The 8,806-nt window shown below is 40.9% G+C and overlaps 1 pseudogene; it reads left to right on the plus strand.

Annotated features, from left to right (window-relative positions):
- Nucleotides 1–7,254: 7,254 nt before the first annotated feature.
- LOC103276395 lies at nucleotides 7,255–8,138 on the plus strand (annotated as a pseudogene).
- The last annotated feature ends 668 nt before the right edge of the window (nucleotides 8,139–8,806 follow it).

Below are 8,806 nucleotides of genomic sequence, written 5' to 3' on the forward strand. Positions count from 1 at the left end.
GTCTTCTTGTTTCAACTTGGGTAAGTTGTGTGATATCAGAAAGTCTTCCATTTCATCTAGGTTATCAAGTTTATTTCCATATAGGTGTATATAGTAATCTCTGATAATCTTTTGTATTTCTTCAGGGTCAGTTGTGATTTGATCTTTTGTATTTCTAATTGTGTTTTATTTTGGCTTTTTCTTGGTCAATCTGGCTAGGGGCCCATCAATCTTATTAATTCTTTCAAAGAACCATCCTTTTGTTTTGTTGATATTTTCTATGATATTTTTATCTTATGTCCTGTATTTTTGCTCTTATTTTTGTGATTTGGATTATTCTGCTAAAGTTGGGGTTTTGGTGGTCCTCTCTTTCCAGCTCCCTTGGGTGTTTTGTTAGGTTCTCCACTTGTAATTGTTCCATTTTCTTGATGTGTGCTCATAGAGATATAAATTCTCCTCTTAAAAGTGATTTCACTGCATCCCAGAGGTTTTGGTAAGATGTTTCTTCATTTTCATTTGTTTCCAGGAATCTTTCAATTTCTTCTTTGACTTCAGTGTTGACCCAGTTGTTGTTCAGCATCATGCTATTTAGTGACCATGTCTTTGTGGGTTTGGGGGAAATTTTGCTGGTGTTGATATTTATTTTTATTCCACTGTGGTCTTAAAAGGTGCATGGCAAGATTTCAATCTTATGAAATTTGTTTATGTTTGATTTACGGTCAATGATGTGGTCAATCTTGGAGTATGTTCTATGTGCTGGTGAGTAGAATGTATATTCTGTGGTCTTTGGGTGGAGTGTTCTGTAAATATAAATTAAGTCCAATTGTTCAAGAGTCTCATTGAGGTTCTGTGTTGGGAGCCAACATCTATAGCTACATGGCTGAGGCCTGTAAAGGCCCATCTGGAAGATCGCCTCTGACATAGGATATCAGTTATACCTATAATATTGGCGTGTGATTAGTGACCAGTATGCATACATGGCAGTAAAGCTTATAAGTAAATCTCAATACACCTGATGGAAAGTGCATAGCAGAATTATTTCTCTGTCTTTCTAAGTTTTACTTCTTTCTAGATATTTTTTTTACTTCTATTTCCTGGTAGACTGGGTAGTCAGCTCTTGTTCCCGAAAGCTGTTTCCCCTAGGGCTAAGATTAGAAACTAAATTACCATGATAGTTTTGTTGCCCTGCCCCTAGCCAGGTAGAACGTTTTCTTTTGTTTCGTTAATTACCGAAACTCTGTCTGCTTCAGCCCATGGCCGCCATCTTGGCAAACCTGCATTTCCTTGTTCAAGAGTGTGACAGCTACTATTTGATTTTTAGAGTAGACTTGTTGGGATAAAATATATACATATACACTCATAGCTGCGTAAATCTATGCTTGCTGTTTTGTTTCCTTTTGCTACATTATTCAAGTGTAATAGTTACTATATGATTTATAAAAGAATTAACGATAAGGTATTAGCTTAATAGGATATAGCATAGTATTAAAGTCCAATAACTAGATCATATGAAAATTAAAGTTTAGACATATGAAACATATGAATTATAGTAAAGTTTGGTAGTTTAACAATAAGTTTTAACTGAGTTATAAGGCATTACGTTAAATCATAATAGGTTAATAGTATAACTGACAGTTAAGTCATTTAACTAAACTTATAGATTATAGTATAATGTTAAGTTGATAATATTAATTGTTAAAAATATTGGGAATCAGTGAACTTGGATTGAACCTAGAGTTAACTCAGGAAAGTTTTTTGTATTAATCAGGGTATAGAGCAAAGAGTATAATATGAATGATTCATTGAACATTATGGAAAACACTTTGAATGATTTGTATTGAAATTGTGCACCTGTGACCTTAATGTAAGCACGGCAGGCATCATGGAATTTGAATTGTTTGCTTGGAAATTGCAGATCTCGTGGTGGTCTTGTGATGCATAGTTTGTAAAGCACGAAACTTGTACGCCCCCAGTGAGTGATTATCACATTGCTGGAGGGTATAGAAAATGGTATATAAGTTGGAAAATGTTTGAATAAAATCGGCTCCAGTCCTGATCAGACTGTTCCCAGAAGAACTGCCTCCGAGTGGTCTTCTCGCTGTCCAGATTCTCTGGTGCGGGTCCTAACCCACCCTTGGTCAGTGCTGGTCACCGACAGTTCTGGGTGTCCTTGCTGGTTTTTTGTCTTGATGATCTGTCCAGGGTTGTGAGCAGGGTATTAAAGTCCCTTGCTATGATAATGTTAGAGACAATCTCTTTTTTAAGTTTTCCTAGAAACTGCTTTACAAACTTTGGTGCGCCTATATTAGTTGCATATATGTTTAGGATGGATATTTCTTGTTGATGGATTGAACCTTTTATCATTACATAGTGACCTCCTTCATCTTTTTTGATTTTTGATAGCCTAAAGGGTATTTTGTCTGAGATTAAGATTGCAACTCCAGCTTTCTTTTGTGTTCCGTTCACCTGGAAATTTGTTTCCCATCCTCCTACTTTGAGTCTGTGAGTGTCCTTTCTGGTAAGATGAGTTTCTTGGAGTCAATATATTGTTTCCTCATGATATTTTATCCATTTTGCCATTCTGTGTCTTTTCAGTGGTGCTTTAGTCCGTTCACATTCAGGCTAATTACTGAATTCTGAGGGTTTATTTTGTCATGATGTTCTTATAGAGTTGTTGGTGTACTTGTTTGTTTGTTGTCTTTCTTTTGGTTTGTTGGGTTGGTTTATGTGTGTTTTCAATCATTTTCCTGTGTTCTTGTGAAGAATATTGCTGTTCTTTTTCCCTTTTCTTCTGTGTTTAATACTTTCTTAAGAGTTTCTTGTAGTGTTGGTCTGGAGGCCGCATAAGTTCATAGGGATTGGATGTCTGGGAAAGATTTTAATTCTCCTCACTGATGAAGCTTAGCTTGACTGAGTAGGTCATTCTTGGTTGAAATTGTTTATCTTTAAGAACTTTGAATATTGGACTTCAAGCTCTCCTAGTCTGAATGGTTTCTGTAGATAAATCTGCTGCTATTCTGATTGGTCTTCCATGGTAGGTAGTCTGACCTTTTTCTCTTGCTGCCTTTAGGATTTTTTCTTTATACCTACTTTGTTTAGGAGAATTATTATATGTCTGGGAGTTGGTCTTCTCATTTGTTGTCTTGCAGGGGTTCTCTGAATCTCTTGTGTTTGAATTTTTTCATCCTTGATGAGATGAAGGAAGTTTTCTTTAATGATTTCATGAAATGTTTGTTCCAGGGTGGCCTCTGTCTCTCTTTCTGCCTCAGGAAAGCCAATTACTCTTAGGTTCATTCTCTTGAAGTAATCACTCATCGCTTGAAGGTTTTGTTCTGGTTTTTTAAGCTTCTTTTCTATGTTTTTGACAGTTTGGTTTAGTTCTATATTTTGGTCTTCAAGTTCTGAGATTCTGTCTTCTGCATGGCTAAGTCTGCTTTCCATGCTTATTAGATTGTTATTTATTTCAATCACATTATTCTTTACTGCTGTTATCTCACTTACCAACTCCTTCCTATTTTCCTCTTGTCTCTCCTCAATTCTTTTTATTCTCTCTATTAATGTCTTGATGTCTGGGTTGGTAGTATGTGACCAGTCATTCTAGGGGCTCTTCATTGTTTGCATTCTGAAGTCTCTTTTCTCAATATCTGATCTCCCAGGGGTCTGTGTGAGACCTGTATTCTTCTTTTGATTTTTCTTTATCTGTGTGGATTTGCCTCCCTACTTTTTTCTTTTTCTTTTTTCTCCTTCTGTCTTCTTTAAATCTGTTTTTCAGGGGTGGTGGAGTTGGTTTTTGCTTCTATTTACTCAATCTCCTATTCTTCCTTATGTGAATCTTCTGGCTTTGTTCTATTCTGAGGCTGGACTGTAGGTTGAGGGTAATACCTTTTGCAGCTTTGAGATTTATTTGAGGAGGAAGCTGTGATTCAAAACTTATCTGTAGATCCCAATATCCACTGATAGGTGTATCGATATGCTGAATCCTTCTTACCACTGCCTTGTAATTGGTTCATGAAGTGAGGGTATTGGTTTGCTCCCAGGAAGTAAAATGATGTAAGAAAAGGGAAAGAAATGGAACCGGGAGAGGGGGGAGCAGAAGGCGGAGACAGGAGAGTAAAAGGGAGAACAGACAGAGGTACCCACTAATAAATGGAAATAGACCTGAAGACAGGTAAGAGTAAGATAAAACAAAAGTAAAAACAATCAAACAAAAAACAGTGACAACAACAACAACAAACTATATAACATATAATCATACAGACACACAAGCTGACCAACCTCCTTAAGAAATGTACTGTTCCCTTACACAGCCATGAGGTCTTAGCTTCCAAGTTGGAGGTTAGGCAGAGCTTGGTGGGTGAGTCACTGAAGGTCTCTGCCTGGTTACAGTGCTCCAGCTGTTCTCTGGTCCTGCTGTAGTCAGGAGCAATTTGAGGGAGGTGAAGTGCGAGACTGCTGAGCATTGCTGGTCAATGCAGTGGTCAGGGTGGCTAGGGGGCAGGGCGGTATGACCACCAAGGGAGCCCAGAGCTCCATAGGGAAGGAGCCAGGGACCTCACTGGGCAGTGGAGGCTTGGGGCCTGGTGGGGTGCTTCAGTCAGGGGGGCAAGTCTGTAGCTCTCAGGGGTGGGCATGTAGGGACTCTGCGGGCAGTGGCAGCTCAAGGCAGGGTTAGGCGCTTCAGCCAGGGTGGGGACCTGGAGCGCTGAAGTGCCTGGATAGGGACCTGGAGTTCTGAGGCACCCAGGCACCAACATCGGGGCCTCCGCGGGGGTGGCAGCTCGAGGTGGGGATGGGTGCTTCAGCCCAGGCAAGGGTGCAGAGTTCTGAGGTGCATGTGCTGGGGGCCTGTGTGGGCAACGGCAGCTTTGGGCCTGGTGGAGTGCCCCAGGAAGGGATGGGACCTGCAGCTCCAAGGGGAAGGTGCCATGGCCACCCTAGGCAATGGCGGCTTGAGATGGGATTGGGTGCCTCAGCCAGAGTGGGGACCTGGAGTTCTGAAGGGCAGGCCATAAGTGGCAGAAGCAGATTTGGGCTGTGCACAGGGCACTTCAGCCAGGAATGGAGCTGGTGTCTCTGAGGCGTGGGTGCCTAGAGCCTCCCTGGGCAAGGGTGGTTTGAGTTGGGGCTGGGCACACCCAGAACTCAGGGCGGGACCCGGAACTCCGAGGGGTGAGCACTGGCCGCGGCTTTGGGCACTTCAGCCTGGGCGTCACAGAGCTTCAAGGAGAGGGCGTTGGGGGTCTGCATGGGCAGGGGTGTTTTGGGCCTGGTGGGGTGCCCCAGGAAGGGATGGAACCTGTAGTTCCGAGGTGCAGGTGTGGAGGGCCTCCATGAGCTGCCATGGCCTGAGACTGGGCTGGGCACCCAGCCAGGGAGGGAGCTGGCAGCGGCTGGGTGCTGGGCAGATCAGTGTAGCCAGCAAGGGAACCCAGATCTCCACAAGGCAGTATCCAAGGGCCTCCACAGGCAGTGGCAGAAGGCTTGGGGCTGGGTGAGACAGTGTAGCCAGGGAGGGAGCTGGGAGCTCCATGCCACTGGGACCTGGGCTGCCTGGGGTGGAGCAGCAGTGGCAGGGGGCCATGGTAGCCAGCTGTGCATGGGACCGAGGCTCTCCAGGTCTTGGGCCAGTGCAGCTGGCAGTGGGGGTGGGTCAGGGGAGGCAAGCAAGAGTCTTTATGGGAACTCACTTTCGGAGAATCTCACAGTCTCATCTGTGCTGTTGCCATCTTACCGGAACTCCAATACCAGACTTTCAACAGTGGATAGATTATCTGGAAAGAAAATCAACAAGAAAATATTGGACTTGGACTACACCTTAGTTCAGATGGACCTAACAGACCTATAGAAAGCATTCCACTCAACAGCATCAGAATACACATTCTTCTCAAGCACACCCAGAATATTGTCCAGTATTAGTCTCACGTTAGATCAAAAAACAAGTGTTAAGAAATTTGAGAATATCAAAATAGTATCAAGTATCTTTTGTGACCACAATGATATGAAACTAGAAATAAATAACAGGATAAATATTGGAAAATACATAAACATATGAAGATTAAATAGCATGCTTCCAAACTACACATGAGTCAAATATGAAATCAAAAGGAAGATTGAAATATATCTCAGACAAATGAAAATGGAAACACAACATACGAAAACTTAGGAGATGCATCAAAAGCAGTAATAAGAGAGAAGTTTATAGAGAGAAACATCTACACTTAAAAAAAATCTCTTAGTAATCGCCACACTGTTGAAATTGACCTTCCATACGACCCAGCAATCCCCCTTCTGGGAATATTACTCAGAGGAATTCAAATCATTCTACAAAAAAGTTACCTACACAAACTTTTATTGTAGCACTATTCACAATAACAAAAACATGGAACCAACTATGCCGCCCATCAAACTGGATTGGATTTTTTAAAATGTGGTACATATACATGATGGGATATTACACAGTCATAAAGACTGGCAAAATTATGGAATTTGCAGCAACTTGGTGGATTTGGAGTCTATCATATTCAGTGATCTATCACAGAAACAAAGAACTGAGTACCACACATTCTCAATCATAAGTGGGCCCTGAACACCGATCACAATACTACAAAAAAGAGATTGGCAGTAGTGGGACACTGCCAGGGGAGGGGAGGCACATAATATCAATAAGGGTGCCTGATCCTAATCCAGCCGAAGTGAGGTACAGTGGGAGGCCAAAAATTTCACCTGTACCTAAACCACTTATGTACGCAATTCTAACTTGTACCCTACAACTTTAAAATTAAATTAAAATTTTTAAAGTCTCAAATAAGCAACCTAACTTTATACCTCAAGAAACTAGAAAAGGAAAAACAAACCAAGTCCAAAATTTGCAGAAGAAAGGAAACAAACAGGATCACAGCAGAAGTAAATTAAATAAAGACAAAAAAAGTGAAAAATATAAATGACATTAAGAGCTAGTTTTTGTTTTACACAGCATGACTGACGACATTAGCTAACACTCGCCCTACTTTCTCTAATCGAGAAGCAGCAGACTACAAGAGACTGAATTGAATCTGCCTCTATTTCCAACAGGTTCTCACATTCAACTTTCATTCATAAAAAGCCGGGGAAATTTTACTAGTCTTTTCTTTTTAATGTTAATATAAAATTAAAACCAAAATAAGGAACCAGAACTTTAGTAACACAGCTGGAACAATCGGCAGTGGAGGCAGTGGGAGAAGAGGTTTAATTTAGTTGATTTTCTGTGGTTGTTGGCTGCTCACTAGTCTTACGGTGATGGAAGTTGCACATTGTTTCGAAGGGACCAAGAAGCTGTTGGAGGTTTGGTTCTCCCAGCAGCAGCACGACGCAAACCAGGGGTCTGAGTGGGAAGTACTTCTGAAGGATGTGCAGTGCTCAATCATAAGTGTGACAAACACTGACAAGTAGGAAGTTTATTTACTCCATGAGAGCAGCATTTTGTCTCCAAGAGGTGTTTTATTTTGAAAACATGTGGTATCACCCTCTTGCTGAAAGTGCTGGTTCCCCTGTTGAAGCTTGCTAGGGATTACAGTGGTTTTGACTCAATTCAAAGCTTCTTTTATTCTCATACGAATTTCATGAAGCTTTCTCACCAAGGGTACCCATACTGGAGTTTCCAGGAAGAAATAGAGGTTCTTAATCCAATTTTCTCAAATGGAGCAGCATACTGCCTGGAAGATATCAATTCTGACTGTTGGTACTTATATACTCTGAATTTCTCAGAGAGCTGGGTAATAAGTCAGCCAGATCAAACCCTGGAGATTCTGATGAGTGAGCTTGACCCAGCAGTCATAGAGCAGTTCTACATGAAAGATGGTGTTACTGCAAAGGACATCACTCCTAAGAGTGGAATTCGTGACCTGATACCAGGTTCTGTCATTGATGCCACACTGTTCAATTCTTGTGGGTATTCGATGAATGGAATGAAATCAGATGGAACTTATTGGACTATTCACATCACTCCATAACCAGAATTTTCTATTAGCTTTGAAACAAACTTAAATCGGACCTCCTATGATGGCCTGATCAGGAAAGTTGTAGAAGTCTCCAAACCGAGAAAATTCGTGGCCACCTTGTTCAATGATTACAATTTTGTTTTTACCAGTTTTGCTAAGAAGCAGCAACAACAGCAGAATTGATTAAGAAAAACGAAGAAAAAAGGCAAAAAGAGAATATATGTAGAAGGTGGAGGCTGCTTTATATATGTTGATACCGGGGGTCACACTTTCCAAAGCCACCACTTTGTAGTTGCAGAAAGCCCTAGATGTAATGATAGTGTAATCATTTTGAATTGTATGCATTATTATATCAAGAAGTTAGAGATCTTGCATGAATGCTCTCTTCCTTGTATTCTCTTGTATTCCTTGTATTCCTGTATTCCTTTTATTCCTTGTATTCCTTGTATTCTCTGCCACTCTTGCTGTGAAATTGAAGTGCATATAGAAAGAAACCTTTTACTATATGAAATTGTACAATATTTGTAAAAACTCAAATTGGTTTATGCAGATTGTAATATTTATCCAGATATCATCCAAAATTCCCCACAGACAAGGCTTTCTTCCTCACTGTGTTGACCTCAGTCTATCTGGGACTGCTCTATTAAATTGCTGCCAGAATTTTACAACCAGTTGCCTCTACTTTCTAGAGCATATCTTTACTAATGTTATTGAAACCAGTTTCTACTTCATATAGATGTTTTTTGCAGTAGCAATTAAAATTTTTCTTTGACGAGTGGAGTCCTCTTAAGAAAATGATTCCAGTTCCCCGTTCTCTGTGTTCCTATTCTCAGCCTCTACATCTGTTGTCT

Source organism: Carlito syrichta, unplaced genomic scaffold (genome assembly GCF_000164805.1).
Source record: "Carlito syrichta isolate Samal-C Ts95f unplaced genomic scaffold, Tarsius_syrichta-2.0.1 Scaffold316176, whole genome shotgun sequence".
Lineage (NCBI taxonomy): Eukaryota > Metazoa > Chordata > Mammalia > Primates > Tarsiidae > Carlito > Carlito syrichta.